General features: G+C 45.7%; 2 long non-coding RNA genes across 2 annotated transcripts in view; both read right to left on the bottom strand.

Moving 5' to 3' along the window:
* LOC311439514 overlaps nucleotides 1–26342 on the bottom strand; it is a 131729-nt gene that overhangs the window by 36261 nt on the left and 69126 nt on the right. Inside the window, exon 6 of the long non-coding RNA XR_014694773.1 lies at nucleotides 1114–7183. This is a non-coding gene — a long non-coding RNA (uncharacterized lncRNA). The remainder of the gene's footprint in view (nucleotides 1–1113; nucleotides 7184–26342) is intronic.
* Nucleotides 10049–26312, bottom strand: LOC311439524. Its single transcript, XR_014694789.1, has 4 exons — nucleotides 26186–26312; nucleotides 26053–26099; nucleotides 25826–25962; nucleotides 10049–11416 (listed from the first exon to the last, which is right to left on the bottom strand). It is a non-coding gene; the product is annotated as an uncharacterized lncRNA (long non-coding RNA).

Genomic DNA, 26342 nt, shown 5'->3' with positions numbered 1-26342 from the left:
CCCCTCTACCCCCCCCCCCCCCCCTCCCCCCCCGACACAGGCTCCAAAGGAATACAAAGAGCTCCCACCCCTTCCCCAGACGCAGGTCTCAACCCCCCCTGCACCCAGAAGCAGGCCCCAAAGGTGTACAGTCAGCTCCCAACCCCCTCAATGCTGGCCCCAAGGGTCTACAAGCAGCTCCCCTCTTGTCCCCAGATACCGGCCCCCAGACACAGACCCCAAAAGCCTAATCACAGGCCCTGAACTCTGGAGGCAGGCTCCAAAACCCAGGACAAAGCCCCAGTGGTTCGAGACAGGGCCCAAATCCCAGACACAGGCCTCAAACGCTAAACATATGCCAAGAAAAGTATTAGTGCTGGTGCCAAATGTTACAGACAGGCCCAAAAGCCCGAGATGCACAAGGCTGAGATGTAACTTGGCTTTCTGAATTACTGGAAAGCAGCTTTCATTCTCAGATAATTGTGTGCAGGCTAGATAGGATGGGGCTTCAGGCACCACTTCACCTGAGGAAACACACTGCCATCAGGCACCGCTGTGCCAGACAAGCTTTTTCTGCTAGAACACCCTACTCAGATGCACTGTGGCATTCAAGTGAACTGCTTTCATGCAAATATAACGACTGATGTTACAACCCACCTTGCCTGTGGCACCTGATGAACAGAAGAGTAAGCCACCGCAGTGCTTCAAAACCATCCCTGCACGTGCCGCTCCTTGTCGCTCTCTGGCCTTATCTCATATCCTTAGTCACTTCTGTGGAGAGCCTGCCACGGCACCTGCAAAGCAAGACGGACACCTTTCATAGTCACCTTGTGCTACTTGGTCGTTCTGCTCCAACCCAGCTCATGACCAGTGCAGTTTGCTCCTTGGAGCCTGTGCGAGACACCTGTGAAAGAAAAAGAAATGCATAGGCCTATGCAGCATCCAAAGACACAGCACAAGTAGGTAAGTTACTCTCATCTGCTCCCTTACCTCTGCCGCTTACCAGCCCCCGAGGCAGATGCTTCAATCTACCCTCTTCAAACAGCTACAACACCTCTAAAAGACAAAGAGGGGATGCTTAGAGGAACAGTGAGACCTACAACACAACAACTGCTACATCTGTTCCTCACTCACCTTGCCAGAGGCAGCTCTGCGTGTGACGTCCCAGGTTGTACACTGCATTACCTAACCCTTACCGTAACCCTTACCATAACCCTTCTTGTAATACACAATAAATGTTTGTTCATTGTCTTTTGTATTATAAAACAAGGAGTTCTGTTTGAGGAGCAGGAGTTGCAAAAGCTCCCTGCTGAAGTAAGATGTATAATACTTGGCTAGACACTATGAAAATTCTTTTGCTTAATGTAACAAAAAAGAGAACCCCCTCCCCTTCTCTCCTTCTGCATCTCAGTTGCCTCTTTTGTTCAAAGACACTGCTGCAAAGTTCATGTAACCATCTCCTGATAAGTTGCTAAACTAGTGTATCAACATCCTGCATTCCTGTCTCACGCTGGGCCAACATGACCAAATAAAAAAAGAAGTTGAACCACAACGCGGAGGAAGACTACGGCCTTCATCTTCACGACCACCAGAGGGACAGAGACGACCCCCTAGCAACAGTGCGCGCAGTCGCAGAATACACCAGGATGTGCTGCGTAATCCTGAAATCACCAAGATATAAAAAGGGACCGTGGGGAGGGTGAGGTGTGCGCCGTTGGCGGAGCCGAGACTCCCCGGCCGCCCAGCGCTGTTTTGCTTGCTGTTGCTTACTCAATAAATTCCTTTCTATTATTAATGCAATGCTCTCTGAAAATTAATTAAGGGGGCAACTTATAACAAATTTGGTGCCGTGACTCGGATGAAGGCAATCTGATTGAAAGACCTTCGGAGGGGGCGCCCCGCTGATTTCAGCGGCCTTCGCTAGGACTGCTTTCATTCAAATCCTTCACCGACGAACTCTAAATTCGGCAGCAAGCAAATAAAGCCGGCAACCCCTAGTAATCTTTGTGCACGAAGACTGAACGAAGACTCAGGAGTGAGTAAGTATAGGCCGGTGATCCGTTCGGTTGGGGTTGGGTATCCTGGAGCGTGTCGTTGTGAGACGTCCAATTGCGGACGAAGCGAGTGCGGACCCCTCGGTAGTGCGGTTCCCACATCCCGCAAGGGACTGGGCCACGAAAAGGGGGAAGCGATTTGTGTGTGTGTGAAGGCGCTCCAGAAGATGGGACAGAAGAAGAGTAAGCCTTCTGGTCCCATGGGTGGGGTAACGTCTGATGTTAGGTTACCCCAGGATTAATGATTAAAAATTGGCAGGATTCCCCTTTTAGGCGGGGAAGGAATAAAGTAAAAATGATACATTATTGTGTTGAAGTTTGGGGTGGTAAACAGATTCGAGGAGACCACCTTTACTGGCCCGTATTTGTGTCCTTTGAAGATTGGGTTTGCCAGGCCCTAAATATTTATGTAAACTCAAAAGAACCTTTTAGTTTGGAAGAAAGTGAATATGCACATTTGTGGATCAGCTCAGAAACTCGAGCCAATTTATATCCTCTAAAAGAAAAAGGAGGGGATGGGAGGCACAAGAAAAACTGAGAATTAGAGATCCCAGCCCCACTGCCTCCCTATATTCCACCACCCCCACCTGCAGCCCCTCTGACTCCCGGGCTTCTTTATCTGCAACCCCAAGGAGATGCCAATAACAACTCTGATTCTAGCACTCAGGGCCCAGTGACTAGGAATATGTGGCAGTCCCCATTAACTCCGGGGACGTCTGAGATTTTAAGAAAGAGACAGGAGGAGGGTAAGCGATCTTTAATGCCAACTGACATAATGTTTGCAGCTGCTGAGGAATAATTCTAACTGGAATAATAACTGTACATTGTATATTGTATATATAAAAGCCCGGGCATTTTTGTTAAAGTGTTCTTTTATACATATGTTAATATGTAAATATGTAAATATAAGAACTGCCATTGAGGTGTATGTCTAAGGGAACAAAATTTGCCCAGGCATATTATCGGCTCATCAGGTTTAAATGTCCCCAGTGTAATTGTCTACAGGCAGTTAATTTACAGTGGTCTGTTTTTACTTGTGTATCTGTATATTGTGGATTTTGGAGGGATTGGGATTGACTAGTAAAGAGCTTCTAGGAAAACGGTGGAATATTAACCACTGTAGATTACAATAGGAAAAGTTCAAAGCAAAGAAATCCCGAGGAAAAGCCTCCTAGGATGTATTGGAGGGATATAGTGGGGTGAGAGGGTACAGAAAGTAAAAGAACCCTTATCAAATATTGTAATCAGTGGTGGCCACTTTATAAACTAGAGGATGGAGCGGAGTGGCCCCTAAATGGAACTACTAATTATAACACCATATTACAGTCAATGTTGTTTTTGTGGAAAGAAGGAAAACAGGATGAAATGTTGTATATTGATGTTGTTTCTGCATCTTGGAGGGAAAACGTACGGAATTAAGTTGGCCCTGACTGAGCCTTTGATGTCGGCATTAGAAAAGTAAAGGCTAGGGAAAGATAAAGGAAGTGTTAAAAGGTTTGTTGAAAGTGTTAAAGGTATTCAAAGTTGAATGAGCAGGGAAAGGTGATGTAGGCATTATCTAAGTAACAGTCTAGAAGTTTTGGTATATTTGCATATTTGCTGTGGTGTTTGTTCAGTTTCCCAAGCATCGGGGAGGGGGAACAGCCTGCTCCACCAGGGGCCTCTCCAGCGGCCGCAGGGGGGCTTCGGCTCCAGCGCCTGGAGCGCCTCCTCCCCCTCCTTCTGCACTGACTTTGGTGTCTGCGGGGGGGTTTCTCGCTCTCCCAGCCGCTGTTGAGCAGCAGGTTTTTGTTTGTTTCTTTGTTTGTTTGTTTTTGTGGATGTGCTCTCACAGAGGCATGGACTGTGTTGCTATGGCTTGGCTCTGGGCAGCAGTGGGCCCCTTTAGGGCCAGATGAAATTGTCCCTTATCTACCACGGGGAGGTTTCTGTTTTTGTTTTGTTTTGCTTTGTTTTGTGTTTTTTTTTTTTTCACGGGGGCTGCCACTGCAGTTTCGCACCCCCACACCCCTCACACCCCCCGAACCTTGCCATCAAACCCAATACACTGGGGCAGCTAAGTCATTATTGACTTGTAAAGTATCAGGGATTAAATTAACTAATGAAACCCTAAATGTGATGGGGATAGAAGGGACTGGGATAACAGTGCCACTTTTGGGGGATACCAAGCTGAGACTAGGGGATAAAATGATCACGGGGCAATTATTGTATGTATCCAAGGCAGAAACTAACTTGTTGGGAAGAGATTTGATGACTAAATTGGGCATTCAACTAGTAAATTGTTAGACTGGAATAACAGTGTTATTAATGGAGTGCTCTCTGGCCCTGAGAGCAAATGTACATGTATATTCACCTCTGACTGGAAAGACCCTGAAATGGGGGCGGAAGCAACAATATAGGTGGACAATTTTACCTCAGGGGTTTACAGGGCCACCTATCTATTTGGGTAAATTCTAAAAAAGATTTTGGGGCAATTACAACCTCCCAAGGAGGTATTAATGTTACAAATATGTGGATCATTTTAAGGAAAATCGATACTCCCTGATGGGAGAGAAATGCTGAATAAAGTGATAATGAGGCAAATATTAACTGTTTTACATCAGAAGAATCATTGGGAGGTGCAAGCAATGTGTGATGTTGTTCTAAGAAAGCATGTCTGTGTAGCAATATATACTTTAGGGAAGCACACATGCAGAGGATGTACTATATGTCAAAAGGTAAATAAAAAGGTCTTCTGTAACCTATCTAGAGCGGGACGGGAGCCAGGGCTTTGACCTTTCCAAAGTATACAGGTAGACTTTACTGAGTTACTTGTTTGGCCTAATTGACCACCTGACTGAATGGGTGTAAAGCTTTACTGCAAGGATTAAAGCAGGCCTTAGAGATTGAGTGGGATTTTCACAGCCCTTGGCACCCCTCCTCTTCTGGAAAGGTAGAGCAAATGAATGGTGAAATTAAGAAACAGCTAAGAAAACTTGTGCTGGAAACTAAGGCTTCTTGGGTAAAATGCTTACCCCTTGCACTGTTAAACATATGGACGCAGCCCAGAACTGATATAGGAATTTCTCCTTTTGAAATGCTATATGGTATGCCCTATGACTCGGAATTGCCACTTGATCACCCTCAATTCTAATTAAGACTTGGAAAGAGACTTTTTTAACACCACTATGGGGAAGGCCCCTATGTTGTTTTGCTTACCACAGAAACGGCTATTCGAACTGCGGAGAAAGGATGGACGCATGCCGGCCGAGTGAAAGGACCAATCCGGGAACGTAAATGGGAGGCAGCTCCAGGCCCTGACGACTTGAAGCTGACGCTAAGACGGACTCGATAAGTATTGTGTATTATCTGTGTATCGTGGGAAGGGGAGGAGGCCCTGTTTCGAAGGCTCCCTAGTAGGTTCCCCTGAAGAACACTGCTGCTGCCAAGAAGAACCGATACCTTGTAGTTCGCTGCAACCAAACTGACAAGCGAGGCAGAGAAGTGAAAACGGTGGGGGACGGAGGGGCCGACAATTTAGATGGGCTCCGACCACCTCCTACGATACATGGGAGTCAGTATCATCGTTTTGGTCAGCTATGGGTCTGCGCATCCCCACCAGCCTTTTAAATGGAGCTTAATCAGATGGGAGGATCAATTCATCATCCAGCAAACAACGACAGCGGGTGCTCCCAGTTTCCGCATCACATTATGTGACCTGGCGTCAGTGCAGCCATGCTTTAACCGATCAGGATTTTATTTCTGCCCAAGTTCTAACCCAGGAAAGGTGTACTGTAATTATCCAAACGCATATTATTGTGCATACTGGGGGTGTGAAACCATTGATACGGACTGGACACTCGGGGCTGGTCGGAATAAATTCTTACAAGTGGGATATGGGCCGCAAGATTGTAATTGACAAGTGGATCCTCGTTACAGGTGGCAAGGGCATGGTATAGGGTATACAGGAACCTTCCATGGAAATGAAGAAATTTGCAAGGTTCTATATATAAATATAACAAACTTGGACGATACTAGCTGGGTACTAGGAAAAATGTCAGATTTTACGAACACGGAACAGATAGGGGAGGACTCATACTAATAAAAAGGAGGATGCTGATAGGCAGTAGGACCAAATGAGGTATTGTCAGAAAGTGTCCAGGGAATCCAGCCTGCGGAAAATACTACAGTGCCAACCCTCAGCAGCCCTATGAGCTCAGGTGATAATTATACCAAGGATTCTATACCACCCTGAGGATTGTATGTATACCCAGCACACAGTGGCAAGTTACCATCTGGAAAGACGGGAACCATTCACAGCTCTAACTTCGGCCACCCTAATAATCCTGGGAGGAGCTGGAGTGGGGACCGGGGTAGCCTCGTTGGTTAAACAAAATCAAGAATTTACTTCCTTACACATTGCTGTGGACGAGGACCTGACACAAACTGAACAATCCATCTCGGCCCTGGAAAATCTATCAGGTCACTTTCAGAGGTAGTATTACAAAATCGTAGGGGATTAGATTTGGTTTTATTTTTTTTTTACAACAGGGTGGGCTGTGTGCAGCCCTGAAAGAGGAGTGCTGTGTGTATGCTGATCACACTGGAGTGGTAAGAGATACAATGGCAAGACCCAGGGAAGGGTTGAAAAAAAAAAAAAGGAAACGGGAGAATGAAGCCTGACAGAGCTGGTACGAATCTTGGTTTAATTATTCACCTTGGCTTACTACTTTATTATCAACAATAACAGGACCTTTCTTGTTATTAATAATAGCACTAACTTTTGGACCATGTATTTTTAATAAATTGATTGCGATTGTAAAGGGACATTTAGAAGCGGCACATCTAATGCTCATACATGCCAAATACGAGCCAATAAGTACCAACAAAGGAATCAAGGAAACATTAGTTCTTAGTAGCCAGGCATTGCAGAGATTCAATGAACAAAATGAGTAACTAAAAGAAAAAGGAGGGATTGTAATACACAATAAATGTTTGTTCATTGTCTTTTGTATTATAAAACAAGGAGTTCCGTTTGAGGAGCAGGAGTTGCAAAAGCTCCCTGCTGAAGTAAGATGTATAATACTTGGCTAGACACTATGAAAATTCTTTTGCTTAATGTAACAAAAAAGAGAACCCCCTCCCCTTCTCTCCTTCTGCATCTCAGTTGCCTCTTTTGTTCAAAGACACTGCTGCAAAGTTCATGTAACCATCTCCTGATAAGTTGCTAAACTAGAGTATCAACATCCTGCATTCCTGTCTCACGCTGGGCCAACATGACCAAATAAAAAAAGAAGTTGAACCACAACGCGGAGGAAGACTACGGCCTTCATCTTCACGACCACCAGAGGGACAGAGACGACCCCCTAGCAACAGTGCGCGCAGTCGCAGAATACACCAGGATGTGCTGCGTAATCCTGAAATCACCAAGATATAAAAAGGGACCGTGGGGGGGGTGAGGTGCGCGCCGTTGGCGGAGCCGAGACTCCCCGGCCGCCCAGCGCTGTTTTGCTTGCTGTTGCTTACTCAATAAATTCCTTTCTATTATTAATGCAATGCTCTCTGAAAATTAATTAAGGGGGCAACTTATAACAAAAGGGAGGCCCCAAAGACCCCCAAATGGAGGCTCCTAGAGTGAACAAGCACCTCCCAACTCCCCCAGGCACAGGCACCCTCCCCCCAAACACAGGCCACAAAGGTGTATAAACAGCCCAGACCCCCCTTCAAGACCCAGGCCCCTATAGTGTACAAGCAGCTCCCAACCACCCACAGATGCAGGCCCCAACCCCTCTCAAAAGGGAGGCACCTAGAATGCATGAGCAGCTCCCAACCCCCCTAAACATAGGTCCAAAAGTGCACAAGCAGCTCCCAACCTCCCTCAAATACAGACCCCAAAAGTGTACAAGTAGCTCCCCCCCAGAGACAGGACCCAAAGGTGTACAACCAGTTCCCAACACCCCTGAGACACAGCCCCCAACCCCCCCCCCCAGACACAGGACCCCAAATTCTACAAGCAGCTCCCAACCCCTGCAAGGCAGGCCCCCGACCCTATACAAGCAGCTCCCAACCCTCCCCCCCGCCCTGAGGGAGGCCCCCAAGCCCCCCCAAACACAGGCCCCTACAGTGTACAGGCAGCTCCCAGCCACCCCCAGATGCTGGCCCCAAAGTTGTACAAACAGCTCCCAGCCACCCTGCAGAAACAGATTCCTACATTGTACAAGCAGTTCCCAGCCCCCTAGACACAGGCCCTGACCCCCCAGAGATGCAGGCCCCAAAGGTGTACAAGCAGCTCCCACCCCCCCCCCCAGACGCAGGCCCCAAGCCCCGCCCCCAAACACAGGCCCCTACAACCAGCACCCAACCCCCTACCCCCGATGCCAGCCCCAAAGGTGTAGAAGCAGCTCCAAACCTCCTCCCTCAACCCAGGCTCCAACAGTGTACAAGCAGCTCCCAACCAACCCTCCCCTTCCCCCTCCCACCCACCCCCAACCGCCCCCCCTCTACCCACCCCCCCCCCCCTCCCCCCTCCCGACACAGGCTCCAAAGGAATACAAAGAGCTCCCACCCCTTCCCCAGATGCAGGTCTCAACCCCCCCTGCACCCAGAAGCAGGCCCCAAAGGTGTACAGTCAGCTCCCAACCCCCTCAATGCTGGCCCCAAGGGTCTACAAGCAGCTCCCCTCTTGTCCCCAGATACCGGCCCCCAGACACAGACCCCAAAACATAAGCCATAGAAAAACACTTACATGTTTACTTATGCTTACACTTACCCTAGCAATTACTCGTACCATTACCCTTACCCTTACACTTACCCTTACCTAACCATTACCCTTACCCTTAACCTAACCCTCAACCTTACTCTTATCCTAACACTTACCCTTACCGTAACCCTTACCCTTTCTGCTACACTTTCCCTTAGCCTAAATCTAAACCTTACACGTACCCTTACCGTAAACCATTAAGCTTACCCTTACCCTAACACTTACCCTTACCCTAACCCTAACCCTCATCCTAACTCTAAACCTTACCCTGACTTGTACACTTACCCTTATCCTTACACTTACCCTAAACCTTACCCTTACCATAACCCATACCCTACAACATACTTCTACCCATAACCTTTTCCGTTACACTTAACCTTACTCTATCCGTTACCCTTACACTTACACTTAACATAAACCTTACCCATAACCTTACCCTTACCATAAGGCATACAACAACACTTACATGTACACTTAGGCTTACACATACCCTAGCAATTACTCGTACAATTACCCTTGCCCTTACCCTTACCCTTACCCTTAACCTTACCCATAACATTAGCCTGATACTTACCCTTACTTTTCCCTCACCCTAACCCTAAAATTAACCCTAACCATTACCCCAACACTTACCCTTACCCTAACCCTTACTCTAACGCTTACCCTTACCATAATCCATACTCTAACACATACTTCTACCCATACCCTTGATTCAAAGATCGAAGCCGAAATTCCTTTAAGTGGTATATTCTTTATTGCAGCGCTGGATGCACGGGGGATCTCTCCACCTATCGTGCATACCTAAAGCGGAAAGCAGTCTTGAATTTATACAATCAATCTATCAATATTCTACAAGCACCTATACATATGCATTACCTATCCCCGCCTTCCCTCGCTTCTCATGCTAATTAGCCTTTTGGCACCTTGCGCCTGCGTAGAGCCTTCCAAGAATTGTGGGCAGGGGTCTTTGGGACATGGGCAGGGGTCTTTGGGAGGAAGACCCCGAGTCTTCCTCACAGTGTACTTTTCACCTTTGGTCAGGAATCTGCTGAATTGGCATGTTTCTTAATTGCGAGAGCTGGTTGTTGCCAATTCTTCCGTTTGTTGTATCTTTATAATGAATTCCAATGTCCAGTTTTGAGATTTATAGTCCTTACGTTTGTTTCTCTGTCCGTCTGCCGCTTCCTTATCATGAGTTTCAGTGTCTTGTTTCGAGATATACAGTCCATGTCTGGGGATTGTCCTTGCCTCCCCAATGCCTCCCCAATACCTCCTTAATCAATCCCCCCTTTCCTTTTCCCATGCAAATTCTTTTGCATCAGATACTTTCATTATTTACAGTAACACAACAAAGCAGGCATCTAAACAACATGCACACAAATATTCCTAACACTACTAATGCGATTAGAGCAATGAACACTTGTTTCAACCATTGAAAATTGGGCAACCAGGAGGTTAACTTATTCCATATTTCACTAAAACTCCATGAAAGATCATCTTTACTGATATCATGTAGGACCCTTGTCTGCTTCCATATTTCTTCCAGGTCGGTAGAGATCCTTCCACTCTGATCTACATACACACAACAACTTGTGTTTATTACTGTACAGACTCCCCCTTGAGCGGCCAGTAACAAGTCTGGGGTCATCCGATTTTGTAATACTATCTGTGATAAACTAGATATCTCTTCTTGTTGAGCCTTTATAGCATACAGAATTTTGTTTTCTAACTTCTCTATAATTGCAGAAATATTAACTATTGCCTTTTCCAATTCACTCACTCCTAACCATGGGATAAACCATCAAACAAAACTATGAAAAGCGGTGTGTCTCTCTATCAATGGATTGTTAATTTTTCGTCTGATTCTCCGGATATGATTTCTCAAGTAGGCTCGAGGCACTACATCGTGTACTGTCATACTGGGGACTACCGCTCCAAGAGTGCAAGTTCCCTTCCAATTCTCGGGCAAGACCTTACAGGCTGTATCATTGCATAGCCAATACCACCCTTTTCCTTCTGGTACTGGCCAGCTGGTTGAATTTGCCCAACTGTTAGTTGTACTAATATCAATTTTTCGATTACAAGATGTCTGATTCCCCACATAAGTAGTACCTGTATTTATACAATCCTGTTTTCCTATACCCTTAGGCGGGTTACACCTTTGTACACATACATAGTAAGATTCCAACGGCACGAAGCTACTAACTTCTAGTTCCAAAACTTCTTCATATTTTCGACCCCAAGATGTGTTTTCCCACAAATTAGTCCAAGATAAGTTTGCAGGCAAGGGAATCCCGATTAACGATACACCCTTATTCCCATGCTGTGGCAGATGGGTGCATACCCAACAGTTCGTCTTATTAGTTACTTGAGAAATTGTTTGTATTAAGGTCAGGTGTAAGTTCTCATCCCAAGTTGCCCACCCCGAATCCGAGAACCGCACCCCTGCAATCATTAGGATCTGGAAAACCGTAATTTTGTTGGTCCAATTGGAGTGGTGGTCTATATCCTCGCCGGGACCTTCTTCACCCTTGAATTGTGGATCCAAGCTGCTTGCTTCTTAATCTTAATGGCGGTGTGTGTTGTCAGTAATACTTGGTATGGTCCCATCCACTTTCCTTCCATTTTTCCTGTAGGGGTTGTCCTGAAAAAGTCTTTATATATATATATAATTCCCGAGCTTAAAGGGGTGGATTGGTTGATCCAACCCTCTAGCCCTGGTCCCTAAAACAAATGTATGTACTTTATTTAATTGTTTCTGAAGTTCAGTTATATAAGCATATAAATATTCTGATCCTAACTGCGTTAGGTCCTCTCCACTAAATAGAAATTGCTATGGCCTTCCATATAAGATTTTGAAGGGACTCAAATTCCCTTTTATTCTAGGTTTAACTCTAATTCCAAGTAATGCTAAAGGGAGGGATTGAGGCCATGACAAATTAGCTTCTTATCCAATTTTAGCTATTTATTGTTCAATTAAATGGTTCATTTTTCTACCTGTCCACTTGCCTGTGGTCTATAAGGAGTATGCAGTTGCCAATCTATCTTTAGAATCTTACTTATCTGTTCTACCACTTGTGCACAAAATGTGAAAACTCTATCAGAAGACATTGCTACTAGAATCCAAAGCATCTGAAAACGTGTCAGTCAGAACCAGTAAATAATGATACCCCCCTTTTCTAGGGAGTTCTGAAAAATCAATTTGCCACTGTTGCCCCGAATAATTTCCTTTACCGATTATTCCAAATTTTATTCTATTCTTGGTATTGGGGTTATTGTGTAAGCAAATGCTACATTGTTGAGTTACTTGTTTTATCATATCGTCCCACTAATGTCTGACTCAGGCTCTTATGCAGTGTGCCAGCTCCCCAATGCGTTTTATTGTGTTCTGTAAGAACTATGGGCCATGTCAAACTAGAGGGTATTACTATGTGGTTATCTTTTAAATATACTCATCCATCTGGTTTCATTTTACCTTTCAAATCTTCAATTAATTTTAAGTCTTCTTTTGTATAATTTGGATATAGTTTGGATTTTACCGTCTGGTATCAAAGACAATGCCTTCACCTCAGTTATTTCAGCTGCCTGCTTAGCCTCTGCCAATCGATTTCCAATTTCAAAATCGGTGTTCCCCTTTTGGTGTCCCTGACAATGCATGATAGCTACCTTTTCTGGTTGTTTTACAGCCTCTAACAATTTTAAAATTTCTTCAGCATACTTTGTGTTTTCACTGAGCGGTCAGCAATCCATGTTCTTTCCAAATTGCTCCATGAGCATGTACCACGCCGAATGTATATTTAGAATCTGTCCAAATATTTACCCTTTTTCCCGCTGCCAGTTCCAATGCTCTCGTGAGAGCAACTATCTCTGCCTTTTGAGCTGATGTTCCAGGGGGTAAAGGCTTAGACTCGATTACCTGCTGAGTAGTTGTTATAGCATATCCAGCTTTACGTTGTCTTTGCATAACAAAACTGCTCCCATCCGTGAACCAAGTTTCTTCCGCATCTTCCATGGGCTCCTCCTTAAGGTCTGGTCGGCTGGAATACACAGTCTCTATAGTTTCTAAACAATCGTGAATCACAGGCTGTGCCGGAGCATCACTAAGAAAAGAGGCTAGATTCACAATATTAGTTATCACAATTTCCACGTTGTCCTGTTCTACCAATATTGCTTGATATTTCAAAATCATCAATTCTTGTTTAAGTTGTTTAAAGACTTTTTGTGCTTCTCCAGTCCAGACTAACTTTGACTGGTTAATCTTTATCAATTCACATAGAGGCTTTACCAATAGTCCATAATTATAAATCCAAAGGCGACACCAACCTGTCATTCCTAAAAAGGTTTGTAGCTCCTTTACCATTTGAGGTTCTGGAGTCCGGCAAATGACTTCCTTATGTTCAGTTCCTAGTTCTCGTTGTCCTTCCGAAATTTCAAATCCCAGATAGGTCACACTTTGTTGAGCCAGCTGGACTTTCTGTCAAGAGACTTGATATCCATTTAAACCCAGAAAATTAAGATGACTTATAGTCCATTGAATACAACTCCCTTTAGTCTCAGTAGCTATTAAGAGATCATCTACATATTGTAACAAAGCACCTTCAGTGTCCGGAGGCATCCATGTTTCGAGTTCCCTTGCTAATTGGTTTCCAAAAATAGTGGGGCTATTCTTGAATCCTTGAGGTAGTAATGTCCACGTAAGCTGCGTCTTTCTGCCTGAATCGGGATTTTCCCATTCAAAGGCAAATAGGTTTTGGCTTTCTGTGGCTAAGCCTAGGCAGAAGAAGGCGTCTTTTAAATCCAGTACGGTAAACCAGACTTGACTATTCTTTAATTTAGTCAGCAAAGTATAAGGGTTTGCCACTACTGGATGTATATCCTCAGTGATTTTATTTATGGCCCTCAAATCCTGAACTAGCCTATAGCTTTTTCATCTGCCTTTTTAATTGGCAATATGGGTGTATTGTATTCTGATTCGCATTCAATCAATAACCCATACTGTAAAAATTTATTAATTATCTCTTTAATTCCTTTCCTATCTTCTATCCTCAAAGGATATTACTTAACCTTAACGGGTTTCTGTCCTGGCTTTAATTTAATAATTATTAAGGTCACATTTTTAGCTCTTTCAGGGGTTTCAGTAGCCCAAACTCCTGGACATACTTGATCTGTGATCTCTAAAGGTATTTCACTTTTAGGGTCAGTTTGTATTAGTGCCAAGCTTAACACATTTGTTAGTTGTTCTTCTCCTATACTTAATTCCATTTTCCCTTTTTCAAAGACAATTTCTGCTCCTACTTGCTCTAATAAATCTCTACCTAAGAGTGCCCATGAGGAGCTAGGCATATATAAAAATCTGTGTATGCCCCATTGTTTCCCTAACTTGTACTTCAAAGGTTCACAAAAATAAGCCTTTTCGGTTACACCTTGTCCTGGTTCCAGTTAGAACAGAGTTAATTTTCTTCCTAGTAGCTGGTGGAATGCTGTGTTTTGGCTTAGGATGAGAAGAGTGCTGATAACACCCCGATGTTTTAATTGTTGCAGAGCAGTGCTTATACCAAGCCAAGGACATCTCAGCCTTTTGCCCTGTCCTGCCAACAGGCAGGCTGGGGGTGCAGTAAGAGCTGGGAGGGGACAGACCCAGGACAGGTGACCCAAACCAGCCAAAGGGGTATTCCATACCATCTGACATCATGCTAAACAATATATAGGGGTGGCTAGCCGGGGGAGGGGGCCGGACTGCTCGGGGTTCAGCTGGGCATCGGTCAGCGGGTGGTGAGCAATTGCATTGTGCATCACTTGTTTGTACATATTATTAGTAGTGGTACTATTATCATCATTGTATTATTATTATTATTATTATTATTATTATTATTATTATTATTATTATTATTATTATTATTATTTTGTCTTATTAAACTGTCTTTATCTCAGCTCACGGGCTTCACTTTCCATTTCTCTCCCCCGTCCCAGAGAGGGAGGGGGAGGGTGAGCGAACAGCTGCGTGGTGTTTAGCTGCCAGCCGGGTTAAACCACGACACACCTTTTACCCTAACATAATAATTCTGTGAAGGCATTAATGCTTGATTTAGAACTGAATACGTTGCCCCATATCAATAAGAAATTTCACTTCCATTCCTCCCCTAGCTTCATTATAACCAGTGGAGGATCTGCTAGGGTAGGTTCCCCAGGTCCCCATTATTCCTGTTGAAATCAGGGGTTGATTACCCTAGGAAAAGGCTAGTCAATTTGTCCTCCGAAGCCAGGTCCAAACCGTTTTGTTTTATTTATTTATTTATTTATTTTCATTACATTTCAGAGTTGGTCTAAAAATTCCATAGGGGTTTCTTTTAGACCTTGATGGAAGCATATTCTCAATTCCCAATTCATCCAGGTTTTAGTATTTACTTTTTAGTATTTTACTTTTAGTATAACCGTTCATAATTTTCAGGATGATTCGGGTCTTAGCGGGGGTCGGTCAGGGGAATGCAATTGTCCACAGTTCCCTGAGCGGTCCCATCGGCAATCTGAGCTCGCACATGAACTCAGGTTGTTTTAAGAGTTAACTGCTTTTCTGTTTCTGTGACAACTCTCTCGGACCCATCATGGTCCCCCTTTGCCCTACAGGGCTAACACCCGTGATTTTAAGATCTCTGCCTCGGGCAGAGGCAGAACTATTAACATTCCTACATCCTCTTTCCCTGCTCATTCAACTTCAAACACCTTTAACACTTTCAACAACCCTTTTAACACTTCCTTTATCTTTCTCCAGCCTGTACTTCTCTAATGCCAACATCAAAGGCTCAGTCAGGGGCCAACTTAATTCCGTACCTTTTCCCACCAAGATGCTGAAACATCAGTATACAACATTTCATCCTGTTCTGCTTCTCAAAAAACAACATTAACTGTAGCAAAATATTATAGTTTAAAGTTCCATTTAGGGGCCACTTTTCTCCACATTCCAGCTTATAAAGCGGCCACCACTGATTACGATATTTTATCAATGTTTTCCTGTTCACACTTCCACCGGCAGATCCTCCAATATCCTTCCAGTGACTTAAAACACATCCTAACACACTTTTCTTTAAAATTTCACTGCTTGTTTGCCCCCCCATTTTCCAGTTTACACTTTCAGAATACACATGTTACTTGCAAAAGCGTATCACAAAACGTATCACTCACAAAAACATGGGCACGCATTATCTTTCAGTAGCGATGTCACAAAACTACTATTACCAGCAATATTGCCAAAATCACAATAACAATAGTCAGAGTCAAATTCCACATGCGATAAGTCAGAAAACCGAACTGTGTAACACCGTAACGATATCTTTCTTATAACAATGCCACGAACCTACTATTACCACCAGGAAAATAGCCAAAATCGCAGTAACAATAACCAGAGTTAAATACCATACTCCATGAGTCAGAAAACCGAAATAGACAACACAATTCCAGATGGACCTTAAAGCGAGCTCCTTCCTTAAGGTCCCCAAACATATACTTATGGTGCTAACCACAAAGTATATACCAAACACTGCCTCGCAGAAGATCACCTTCTGACTTACAGACAGTTCCAGATACAGATGGACCCCAAGGTCCCCAGATATACTTGTGGTACTAACCACAAAGTAAATACCAAATACTGTCCTGCAGAAGTCACCTTCCGACTTACTGGACAGTCCCAGATGACCGGTCTACCAGAAAACCAAACCAGAATAAAGAATATACTCACTTACAATGATGGGGTCCTTGTCTGCCTCCGCAGTGATCCAGTGAGTCGAGGAGTCCCTCCGGGAAATCCCGGGGGTACCCTAGGGAGTCCTGTTCCCAGCGGGTCCTGCAGTCCGGCAGAGAGGTCGTCCCGTCTGGGGTGCCAGATTGATTCAAAGATCGAAGCTGAAATTCCTTTAAGTGGTATATTCTTTATTGCAGCGCTGGATGCACGGGGGATCTCTCCACCTATCGTGCATACCTAAAGCGGAAAGCAGTCTTGAATTTATACAATCAATCTATCAATATTCTACAAGCACCTATACATATGCATTACCTATCCCCGCCTTCCCTCGCTTCTCATGCTAATTAGCCTTTTGGCACCTTGCGCCTGCGTAGAGCCTTCCAAGAATTGTGGGCAGGGGTCTTTGGGACGTGGGCAGGGGTCTTTGGCAGGAAGACCCCGAGTCTTCCTCACAGTGTACTTTTCACCTTTGGTCAGGAATCTGCTGAATTGGCATGTTTCTTAATTGCGAGAGCTGGTTGTTGCCAATTCTTCCGTTTGTTGTATCTTTATAATGAATTCCAATGTCCAGTTTTGAGATTTACAGTCCTTACGTTTGTTTCTCTGTCCGTCTGCCGCTTCCTTATCATGAGTTTCAGTGTCTTGTTTCGAGATATACAGTCCATGTCTGGGGATTGTCCTTGCCGCCCCAATGCCTCCCCAATACCTCCTTAATCACCCTTACCCTTATTGTAACCCTTACCATTACTCTTACCCTTACCCTTACACTTACCCTTATACTTACACTTACCCCAAACCTTACACTTACCCCAAACCTTACACTTACCATATAACATACCCTAACACATACTTGTACCCTTAACCTTACCGTTACCCTTACACTTACCCTTACTCTATCCGTTGCCCTTAGCCTAAATCTAAACCTTACCTTTACCCTTATTCTAAAACTTACCCTTACCATTACCCGTATACTTACTCTTAGACTTACCCTAAACCTTACCCCAGCCATTACCCTGATCCTTACATTAACCCTAAACCGTATCCTAAACCTTACACTTACTCTTAACCTTACCCTAATACTTTCCCTTTCTTATCCGTCACCCTAACCCTAAAATTAACCCTAACCATTACCCTAACACTTACCCTTACCCTAACCCTAACTCTAGCCCTTAGCGTGACCCGTACCCTTAAACTTACACTTACCCTTATACTAACCCTATCCCTTACCCTTACCATAAGGAATACCCTAACACATATTTGTATCCTTAACGTTACCTTTACCGTTACCCTTAGCTTTATCCGTTACGCTTACCATTAACATAAACCTTACCCTTACCATAAGCCATACAACAACACATACATGTACACTTACGCTTACACTTCCCCTAAGGGGCAGGGTAAGGGCTGGAGTAAGGTTTAGGGTTAGGGTAAGGTTAAGGGTAAGGGTTAGGGTAAGGGTAATGTTAAATGTAACAGTAAGTGTAAGGATAAGTGTTAGGGGAAGGGTAAGAGTAAGGGTATGAGTAATGGTAAGTTTGAGGGTAAAGGAAGAGGTTAATTGTGAGGTTTAGATTTAGCCTAAAGGTAAGTGTAGCAGATAGGGTAAGGGTTACGGTAAGGGTAAGCGTTAGGATAAGGTTAAGGTTTAGGCTTACGGTAAGGGTAAGGGTAATTGTACGAGTAATTGTTAGGGTAAGTGTACATTTAAGTGTTGTTGTATGGCTTATGGTAAGGGTAAAGTTAAGTGTTAGGGTTATTCTTAGGGTTAATTTTAGGGTTAGGGTGAGAAAAACGTAAGGTTAAGTACTAGCTAAAGGTTAAGGATAAGGTTAAGGTTAAGAGTACGTGTAAGGTTTAGGGTAAGGGTAAGGGTTAATGTAAGGGTCAGGGTAAGGGTTGGGGTAAGGTTTAGGTTAAGGGTAAAAGTAAGTATAATGGTAAGCGTAAGGGTGAGGATTAGGGTAATGGTTAGATTTAGGTAAGGGTGAGGGTTAGGGTAAGGTTTAGAATTAGGCAAAGGGTAAGTGTAGCAGAAAGAGTAAGGGTTACGGTAAGGGTAAGTGTTAGGAGAAGTGTATGGTTTAGGGTTACGTTAAGGGTAAGGGTAATGGTATGGGTAAGGGCAAGGGTAAGGGTAAAGGTAAGGTTAAGGTTAAGGGTAATTGTACGAGTAATTGCTAGGGTAAGTGTAAGCGTAAGTGAACATGTAAGTGTTTTTCTATGGCTTATGGTAAGGGTAAGGTTAAGAGTAAGGTTTATGTTAATGGTAAGCATAAGGGTAACGGATAGAGTAAGGGTAAGGGTAACAGTATGGTTAAGGGTACAAGTATGTGTTAGGGTATGGGCTATGGTCAGGGTAAGGGTTAGGGTAAGTGTCAGGGTACGGGTAAGTGTAGGGCTACGGGTCAGTGTAAGGGTTAGAGTAAGGGTTAGGGTTAGGGTAACTGTTAGGGTAATGGTTAGGGTTAATTTTAGGGTTAGGGTTAGGGAAAGGTAAGGGTAAGTAGTAGGTTAAGGTTAAGGGTAAGGTTAAGGTTAAGAGTAAGTGTAAGGTTTAGGGTACGGTTTAGGGTTAATGTAAGGGTCAGGGTAAGGATAGGGTTAAGATATAGGGTAAGGGTAAGAGTAAGTGTACGGGTAATGGTAAGTGTTAGGGTTAGGGTAACGGTAAGGGTAAGGTTTAGATTTAGGCTAAGGGTAAGTGTAGCAGAAAGGGTAAGGGTTACGGTAAGGGTAAGTGTTAGGAGAAGTGTATGGTTTAGGGTTACGTTAAGGGTAAGGGTAATGGTATGGGTAAGGGCAAGGGTAAGGGTAAGGGTAAGGTTAAGGGTAAGGGTAATTGTATGAGTAATTGCTAGGGTAAGTGTATGTTAGGTGTGTTAGGGTATGGTAGGGTAAGTGTATGGTAGTGTGTTAGGGTATGTTATATGGTAAGTGTAAGGTTTAGGGTAAGTGTAAGGGTAAGGGTAAGGGTAAGGTACGGGTCAGGGTAAGGGATAGAGTAAGGTTTAGGGTTAGGCTTAGTGTAAGGGTACGTGTTAGGGTAATGGTTAGGGTTAATTTTAGGGTTAGGGTGACGGATAAGAAAGGGAAAGTATTAGGTTAAGCTTAAGGGTAAGCTTAAGGTTAAGAGTAGGTGGATGATCTGGTCCGCATGGTGGCGGAGCTCAAGGAGGAGGTGGAGAGGTTGAGGGCCATCAGGGAGTGTGAGCGGGAGATAGACTTCTGGAGTAACTCCCTGCAGGGCCTCAAGGGGAGGTGCCGAGGTGAGACTCCTCAAATGGGGGCGGACCCCCTGCCCTGTCCCCGTCGGGCAGAGGGAGGGGATCTGGGAGCTGAGGAGGAATGGAAACAGGTCCCTGCTCGACACCGCAGGCGATGCTCTTCCCTTCCGGCCCCACCTTCCCAGGTGCCCTTACGCAACAGGTTTGAGGCCCTAGAGATTGAGAGGCCGGTGTGTGAGGAAGAGGTAGCAAATGTTCCCAGGAGGATGCCTGGGGCGAGGAGGTCAACTCCGCGCCTCAGGACTGCCTCCACCAAGAAAGACAGGAGGGTTATTGTTGTTGGTGACTCGATTCTTAGGGGAACAGAGGGCCCTATTTGTCGGCCTGACCCTACCCGTAGGGAAGTCTGCTGTCTCCCTGGGGCCAGGGTCAGGGACGTTGCCAGGAAGCTTCCTAACCTGGTACGCCCCTCTGACTATTACCCCCTTTTGATAGTCCAGGCGGGCAGTGATAACATTGAAGAGAGAAGCCTCAAGGCTATCAAAAGGGACTTTAGGGGAATGGGTCGGTTAGTGCATGGAGCGGGAGTGCAGGTGGTGAATCGAGGTTGGGAATGACAAGGTCGAGTCCCTTTGGGTTAGGATCGGCAGGGACAACAAGGCTAGTGTCCTGGTCGGGGTCTGCTATAGACCGCCGAACCAGGATGAGGAGACGGATGAGGAATTCTACAGGCAGCTGACAGAGGTTGCAAAATCATCAGCTCTTGTACTCGTGGGGGACTTCAACTTCCCTGACATATCCTGGAAGCACAACACAGCCCTGAGAAAGCAGTCTAGGAGGTTTCTGGAGAGCGTGGAAGATAGCTTCCTGACGCAGCTGGTTAGTGAGCCTAGCAGGGGAGGTGCCCCGCTAGACCTTCTCTTCACAAACAGAGAAGGACTGGTGGAGGACGTGATCGTCGGGAGCTGTCTCGGGCAGAGTGACCGCGCAATGGTGGAGTTCACTATTCTTGGCGAGGCCAGGAAGGGGACCAGTAAAACCGCTGTATTGGACTTTCGGAAGGCTGACTTTGAGCTGCTCAGGACACTGGTTGGTGGAGTCCCTTGGGAGGCGGTTCTGAAGGGCAGAGGGGTCCAGGAAGGCTGGGCGCTCTTCAAGAGGGAAGTCTTCATGGCGCAGGAACGGTCTGTCCCCACGTGCCCAAAGACGAGCTGGCGGGGAAGAAGACCGGCCTGGCTCAACAGAGAATTGTGGCTTGATCTTAGGAGAAAAAAGAGGGTTTATAAGCTTTGGAAAAGTGGGCAGGCCACTAGGGAGGACTTTAAGGATGTAGCGAGGCTGTGCAGGGACAAAATTAGGAAGGCCAAAGCTCATCTGGAGCTCAATCTGGCTACCGCTGTTAAAGATAACAAAAAACGTTTCTATAAATACATCAACAGAAAAAGGAGGACTAAGGAGAATCTCCATCCTTTACTGGATGCGGGGGGAAACTTAGTTACAAGAGATGAGGAAAAGGCGGAGGTGCTCAATGCCTTCTTTGCCTCAGTCTTTAGCGGCAATACCGGATGTTCTCTGGATACTCAGTACCCTGAGCTGGTGGAAGGGGATGGGGAGCAGGATGTGGCCCTCATTATCCATGAAGAACTGGTTGGTGACCTGCTACGGCACTTAGATGTGCACAAGTCGATGGGGCCGGATGGGATCCACCCAAGGGTACTGAGGGAACTGGCAGAGGAGCTGGCCAAGCCACCAGCCATCATTTATCAGCAGTCCTGGCTATCGGGGGAGGTCCCAATCGACTGGCGGCTAGCAAACGTGACGCCCATCTACAAGAAGGGCCGGAGGGCAGACCCGGGAAACTACAGGCCTGTCAGTTTGACCTCAGTACCAGGGAAGCTCATGGAGCAGATCCTCCTGAGAGTCATCATGCAGCACTTGCAGGGGAAGCAGGCGATCAGGCCCAGTCAGCATGGCTTTATGAAAGGCAGGTCATGCCTGACGAACCTGATCTCCTTCTATGACAGAGTGACGCGCTGGGTGGATGAGGGAAAGGCTGTGGATGTGGTCTACCTTGACTTCAGCAAGGCTTTTGACACCGTCTCCCACAGCATTCTCCTCAAGAAACTGGCTGCTCTTGGCTTGGACTGGCGCACGCTTCGTTGGGTTAGAAACTGGCTGGATAGCCGGGCCCAAAGAGTCGTGGTGAATGGAGCCAAGTCCAGTTGGAGGCCAGTCACTAGTGGCGTCCCCCAGGGCTCGGTGCTGGGGCCGGTCCTCTTTAATATCTTCATCGATGATCTGGACGAGGGCATCGAGTGCACCCTCAGTAAGTTCGCAGATGACACCAAGTTAGGTGCGTGTGTCGATCTGCTTGAGGGTAGGAAAGCTCTGCAGGAGGATCTGGATAGGCTGCACCGATGGGCTGAGGTCAACTGCATGAAGTTCAACAAGGCCAAGTGCCGGGTCCTGCACCTGGGGCGCAATAACCCCAAGCAGAGCTACAGGCTGGGAGAGGAATGGTTGGAGAGCTGCCAGGCAGAGAAGGACCTGGGAGTGATGGTTGATAGTCGGCTGAATATGAGCCAGCAGTGTGCTCAGGTGGCCAAGAAGGCCAACGGCATCCTGGCTTGTATCAGGAACGGTGTGACCAGCAGGGCTAGGGAGGTGATCATCCCCCTGTACTCAGCTCTGGTGAGGCTGCACCTCGAGTACTGTGTTCAGTTTTGGGCCCCTCGCTACAAGAAGGACATGGAGGTGCTTGAGCGGGTGCAGAGAAGGGCGACAAAGCTGGTGAGGGGCCTGGAGAACAAGTCCTACGAGGAGCGGCTGAGGGAGCTGGGCTTGTTCAGCCTGGAGAAGAGGAGGCTCAGGGGCGACCTTATCGCTCTTTATAGGTACCTCAAGGGAGGCTGTAGCGAGGTGGGGGTTGGCCTGTTCTCCCACGTGCCTGGTGACAGGACGAGGGGGAATGGGCTTAAGTTGAGCCAGGGGAGTTTTAGGTTAGATGTTAGGAAGAACTTCTTCACTGAAAGGGTTGTGAGGCACTGGAACAGGCTGCCCAGGGAAGTGGTGGAGTCACCATCCCTGGAGGTCTTTAAAAGACGTTTAGATGTAGAGCTTAGGGAAATGGTTTAGTGGGGGACTGTTAGCGTTAGGTCAGAGGTTGGACTCGATGACCTTGAGGTCTCTTCCAACCTAGAAAATTCTGTGATTCTGTAAGTGTAAGCTTTAGGGTAAGGGTTAGGGTTAATGTAAGGGTCAGTGTAAGGGTTGGGGTAAGATTTAGGGTTAGGTTAAGGTTAAGTGTTAGTTTAAGGATAAGTTGTATAGATAAGGATAAGTGTAAGGGATAGGGTAAGGGTAAGTGTTAGGGTAAGGGTAAGCTTAATGGTAACGGGAAGTGTAAGGGTAAGGGTTAGGGTAAGGGTAAGAGTAAGGGTATGTGTAAGGGTATGGGTCGTTGTAAGGGTTTGAGTAAGGGTTAGGGTTAGGGTAACTGTTAGGGTAATGGTTAGGGTTAATTTTAGGCTTAGGGTGAGGGAAACGTAAGGGTAAGTATTAGGTTACAGCTAAGGTTAAGGTTAAGAGCAAGTCTAAGGTTTAGGGTAAGGGTAAGGGTTAATGAAAGGGTCAGGGTAAGGGCTGGAGTAAGGTTTAGAGTTAGGTTAAGGTTAAGTGTTAGTTTAAGGATAAGTTGTATGGATAAGGATAAGTGTAAGGGATAGGGTAAGGGTAAGTGTTAGGGTAAGGGTAAGGTTAATGGTAACGGTAAGTGTAAGGGTAAGGGTTAGGGTAAGGGTAAGAGTAAGGGTATGGGTAATGGTAAGGGTGAGGTTTAGGCTAAGGGTAAGTGTAAGGTTTAGATTTAGGCTAAGGGTAGGTGTAGCAGAAAGGGTAAGGGTTACAATAAGTGTAAGTGTTAGGATAAGGGTAAGGTTGAGGGTTAGGTTAAGGGTAAGAGTAATGGTTTGGTAAGGGTAAGGGTAAGGGTAAGGGTTAGGGTTAGATTAAGGGTAACTGTAATGTTATGGGTAAGGCTAAGGGTAAGGGTAAGGGTAAGGGTAAGGGTAAGGGTAAGGGTAAGGGTAATTTTAGGAGTAATTGCAAGGGTAAATGTAAGCTTAAGTGTACTTGTAAGTGTTGCTGTATGGCTTATGGTAAGGGTAAGGTTAAGGGTAAGGTTTGTGTTAAGGGTAAGCATAAGGGTAACGGGTAGAGTAAGGGTAAGTGTAATGGTAAGTTTAAGGGTAGAAGTATGAGTTAGGTTATGGGCTATGGTAAGGGTAAGTGTTAGGGTAAGTGTAATGATAAGGTAAGTGTACAAGTCAGGTTAATGTTTAGAGTTAGGATTAGGGTTAGGGTAAGGGTAAGTGTTAGGGTAATGGTTAGGGTTAATTTTAGGGTTAGGGTGACGGATAAGAAAGCGTAAGTATTAGGTTAAGGTTAAGGGTAAGGTTAAGGTTAAGAGTAAGTGTAAGGTTTAGGGAAGGGTTAGGGTTAATGTAAGGATCAGGGTAAGGGTTTAGGTAAGGGTAAGGGTTAGGTTCAGGATAAGTGTTAGGGTAAGGGTAAGGTTAATGGTAACCTTAAGTGTAAAGCTAAGGGTTAGGCTAAGGGTAAGTGTAAGGTTTAGATTTAGGCTAAGGGTAAGTGTAGCAGAAAGGGTAAGGTTTAGGGTTAGGTTAAGGGTAAGGGTAAGGGTAAGGGTAAGGGTAAGGGTAAGGGTAAGGGTAAGGGTAAGGGTAAGGGTAAGGGTAAGGGTAAGGGTAAGGGTAAGAGTAACGGTAAGGGTTACAATAAGGGTAAGGGTTACAATAAGGGTAAGGGTATGGGTGGAAGTATGTGTTAGAGTATGGATTATGGTAAGGGTAAGCGTTAGAGTAAGGGTTAGGGTAAGGGTAAGTGTTGGGGTAATGGTTAGGGTTAATTTTAGGGTTAGGGTGAGGGAAAAGTAAGGGTAAGTATCAGGCTAATGTTATGGGTAAGGTTAAGGGTAAGGGTAAGGGTAAGGGCAAGGGTAATTGTACGAGTAATTGCTAGGGTATGTGTAAGCCTAAGTGTACATGTAAGTGTTGTTGTATGCCTTATGGTAAGGGTAAGGTTATGGGTAAGGTTTATGTTAAGTGTAAGTGTAAGGGTAACGGATACAGTAAGGTTAAGTGTAACGGAAAAGGTTATGGGTAGAAGTATGTTGTAGGGTATGGGTTATGGTAAGGGTAAGGGTTAGGGTAAGTGTAAGGATAAGGGTAAGTGTACAAGTCAGGGTAAGGTTTAGAGTTAGGATGAGGGTTAGCGTTAGGGTAAGGGTAAGTGTTAGGGTAATGGTTAGGGTTAATTTTAGGGTTAGGGTGACGGATAAGAAAGGGTAAGTATTAGGTTAAGGTTCAGAGTAAGTGTAAGGTTTAGGGTAAGGGTTAGGGTAAGGGTTGGGGTAAGGTTTAGGTTAAGGGTAAAAGTAAGTATAATGGTAAGCGTAAGTGTGAGGATTAGGGAGCAAGGCTCCAAAGGAATACAAAGAGCTCCCACCCCTTCCCCAGATGCAGGTCTCAACCCCCCCTGCACCCAGAAGCAGGCCCCAAAGGTGTACAGTCAGCTCCCAACCCCCTCAATGCTGGCCCCAAGGGTCTACAAGCAGCTCCCCTCTTGTCCCCAGATACCGGCCCCCAGACACAGACCCCAAAAGCCTAATCACAGGCCCTGAACTCTAGAGGCAGGCTCCAAAACCCAGGACAAAGCCCCAGTGGTTCCAGACAGGGCCCAAATCCCAGACACAGGCCTCAAACGCTAAACATATGCCAAGAAAAGTATTAGTGCTGGTGCCAAATGTTACAGACAGGCCCAAAAGCCCGAGATGCTCAAGGCTGAGACGTAACTTGGCTTTCTGAATTACTGGAAAGCAGCTTTCATTCTCAGATAATTGTGTGCAGGCTAGATAGGATGGGGCTTCAGGCACCACTTCACCTGAGGAAACACACTGGCATCAGGCACCGCTGTGCCAGACAAGCTTTTTCTGCTAGAACACCCTACTCAGATGCACTGTGGCATTCAAGTGAACTGCTTTCATGCAAATATAACGACTGATGTTACAACCCACCTTGCCTGTGGCACCTGATGAACAGAAGAGTAAGCCACCACAGCGCTTCAAAACCATCCCTGCACGTGCCGCTCCTTGTCGCTCTCTGGCCTTATCTCATATCCTTAGTCACTTCTGTGGAGAGCCTGCCACGGCACCTGCAAAGCAAGACGGACACCTTTCATAGTCACCTTGTGCTACTTGGTCGTTCTGCTCCAACCCAGCTCATGACCAGCCCCTCTTCTTACACAGCTCTTCAGAGTGCAGTTTGCTCCTTGGAGCCTGTGCGAGACACCTGTGAAAGAAAAAGAAATGCATAGGCCGATGCAGCATCCAAAGACACAGCACAAGTAGGTAAGTTACTCTTGTCTGCTCCCTTACCTCTGCCGCTTACCAGCCCCCGAGGCAGATGCTTCAATCTACCCTCTTCAAACAGCTACAACACCTCTAAAAGACAAAGAGGGGATGCTTAGAGGAACAGTGAGACCTACAACACAACAACTGCTACATCTGTTCCTCACTCACCTTGCCAGAGGCA

This window comes from Aythya ferina (genome assembly GCF_964211825.1).
Source record: "Aythya ferina genome assembly, chromosome: 7".
NCBI classification, from domain to species: Eukaryota; Metazoa; Chordata; class Aves; order Anseriformes; family Anatidae; genus Aythya; species Aythya ferina.
Note: the sequence above shows the minus strand (reverse complement) of the source record. Positions and strands in the feature narration are given on the sequence as shown.